The 2,500-nt window shown below is 46.8% G+C and overlaps 5 pseudogenes; all 5 read left to right on the top strand.

Moving 5' to 3' along the window:
* Positions 1-508: 508 nt before the first annotated feature.
* LOC149273266 (5S ribosomal RNA) lies at positions 509-627 on the top strand (annotated as a pseudogene).
* Positions 628-840: 213 nt separating this feature from the next.
* Positions 841-959, top strand: LOC149273267 (5S ribosomal RNA; annotated as a pseudogene).
* A 296-nt stretch (positions 960-1,255) lies between these two features.
* LOC149273268 (5S ribosomal RNA) lies at positions 1,256-1,374 on the top strand (annotated as a pseudogene).
* Positions 1,375-1,615: 241 nt separating this feature from the next.
* On the top strand, positions 1,616-1,734 carry LOC149273269 (5S ribosomal RNA; annotated as a pseudogene).
* A 183-nt stretch (positions 1,735-1,917) lies between these two features.
* LOC149273270 (5S ribosomal RNA) lies at positions 1,918-2,036 on the top strand (annotated as a pseudogene).
* Positions 2,037-2,500: the final 464 nt, after the last annotated feature.

The raw sequence follows: 2,500 nt of genomic DNA on the forward strand, positions 1-2,500 counted from the left end.
GAGAATACCAGGTGTTGTAGGCTTTTTCTTTTCTCGCAGTCAGGGGAGAGCTTTTTGCCATGTGTTTCTTGCTCATCATCAAAGCTTTAAACCCTTATTTGAACCTTCTCACCTTCTCTGTCCTGTCCCAGGGCTTATAATTCTTTCTGTCTGACGACAAGCAGCAGCAGCAACAGAATAAGGGGAGTAAAATAAAATACTTTTGCAACTGCGACAATACCACCCTGAAAGTCCCCGAACTCATCTGATCTTGAAAGCTAAGCGGGTTTGGGCCTTGTTAGTAACTGGATGGGAGACCGCCTGAGAATACCAGGTGTTGTAGGCTTTTTCTTTTCTCACAGTCCGGGGAGAGCTTTTTGCCATGTGTTTCTTGCACATCATCAAAGCTTTAAACCCTTATTTGAACCTTCTCACCTTCTCTGTCCTGTCCCAGGGCTTATAATTCTCTCTGTCTGACGACAAGCAGCAGCAGCAACAGAATAAGAGAAGTAAAATAAAAAGCTTTCACACCTGCAGCCATGCCACCCTGAAAGCGCCCGATCTCGTCTGATGTCAGAAGCTAAGCAGGTTTGGGCCTGCTTAGTACCTGGATGGGAGACTGCCTGAGAATACCAGGTGTTTTAGGCTTTTTCTTTTCTCACAGTCCGGGGAGAGCTTTTTGCCATGTGTTTCTTGCTCATCATCAAAGCTTTAAACCATTATTAGAACCTTCTCACCTTCTCTGTCCTGTCCCAGGGCTTATAATTCTTTCTGTCTGACGACAAGCAGCAGCAGCAGCAGCAGCAGCAGCAGCAACAGCAGCAGCAACAGAATAAGAGAAGTAAAATAAAAAGCTCTCACACCTGCGGCCATACCACCCTGAAAGCGCCCGATCTCATCTGATCTTGGAAGCTAACCAGGGTTGGGACTGGTTAGTACCTGGAAGGGAGACCGCCTGGGAAAACCAGGTGTTGTAGGCTTTTTCTTTTCTTACAGTCCGGGGAGAGCTTTTTGCCATGTGTTTCTTGCTCATCATCAAAGCTTTAAACCCTTATTTGAACCTTCACACCTTCTCACCTTCTCACCTTCTCTGTCCTGTCCCAGGGCTTATAATTCTTTCTGTCTGATGACAAGCAGCAGCAGCAGCATCAGCAGCAGCAGCAGCAACAGCATCAGCAGCAGCAGCAGCAGCAGCAGCAACAGCAGCAGCAACAGCAGCAGCAACAGCAGCAGCAGCAGCAACAGAGTAAGAGAAGTAAAATAAATAGCTGCTCCCACCTGCGGCCATACCACCCTGAAAGCGCCCGATCTCATCTGATCTAGGAAGCTAAGCATGGTTGGGCCTGGTTAGTACCTGCATGGGAGACCGCCTGGGAATACCAGGTGTTGTAGGCTTTTTCTTTTCTCACAGTCCAGGGAGAGCTTTTTGCCATGTGTTTCTTGCTCATCATCAAAGCTTTAAAACCTTATTTGAACCTTCTCACCTTCTCACCTTCTCTGTCCTGTCCCAGGGCTTATAATTCTTTCTGTCTGACGACAAGCAGCAGCAGCAGCAGCAGCAGCAGCAACAGCAGCAGCAGCAGCAACAGCAGCAACAGCAACAGAATAAGAGAAGTAAAAAAAAAAAAGCATTCACGCTTGCTGCCATACCACCCTGAAAGTGCCCGATCTCATCTGATCTCGAAAACCAAGCAGGTTTGGGTCTGGTTAGTATCTGGATGGGAGATCACCTGGGAATACCAGGTGTTGTAGGCTTTTTCTTTTCTCACAGTCCGGGGAGAGCTTTTACCCATGTGTTTCTTGCTCATCATCAAAGCTTTAAACCCTTATTTGAACCTTCTCACCTTCTCTGTCCTGTCCCAGGGCTTATAATTCTTTCTGTCTGACTACAAGCAGCAGCAGCAACAGAATAAGAGAAGTAAAATAAAAAGCTTCAACTCCTGCAGCCATACCACCCTGAAAGTGCACTATCTTGTCCGATCTTGAAAACTAAGCAGGTTTGGGCCTGGTTAGTACCTGGATGGGAGACCACCTGGAAATACCAGGTGTTGTAGGATTCTTCTTTTCTCACAGTCCGGGGAGAGCTTTTTGCCATGTGTTTCTTGCTCATCATCAAAGCTTTAAACCCTTATTTGAACCTTCTCACCTTCTCACCTTCTCACCTTCTCTGTCCTGTCCCAGGTCTTATAATTCTTTCTGTCTGACGACAAGCAGCAGCAGCAACAGAATAAGAGAAGTAAAATAAAAAGCTTTCACGCCTGCGCCATACCACCCTGAAAGCGCCCGATCTTGTCTGATCTTGAAAGCTAAGCAGGGTTGGGCCTGGTTACTACTTGGATGGGAGACTGCCTGGTAGTACCAGGTGTTTGAGGCTTTTTCTTTTCTCACAGTGCGCGGAGAGCTTTTTGCCATGTGTTTCTTGTTCATCATCAAAGCTTTAAACCCTTATTTGAACCTTCTCACCTTCTCTGTCCTGTCCCAGGGCTTATAATTCTTTCTGTCTGACGACAAGCAGCAGCAG

Source organism: Sceloporus occidentalis, unplaced genomic scaffold, assembly GCF_023333645.1.
Source record: "Sceloporus occidentalis isolate IW3139 unplaced genomic scaffold, rSceOcc1.0.p SCAF_387, whole genome shotgun sequence".
Lineage (NCBI taxonomy): Eukaryota > Metazoa > Chordata > Lepidosauria > Squamata > Phrynosomatidae > Sceloporus > Sceloporus occidentalis.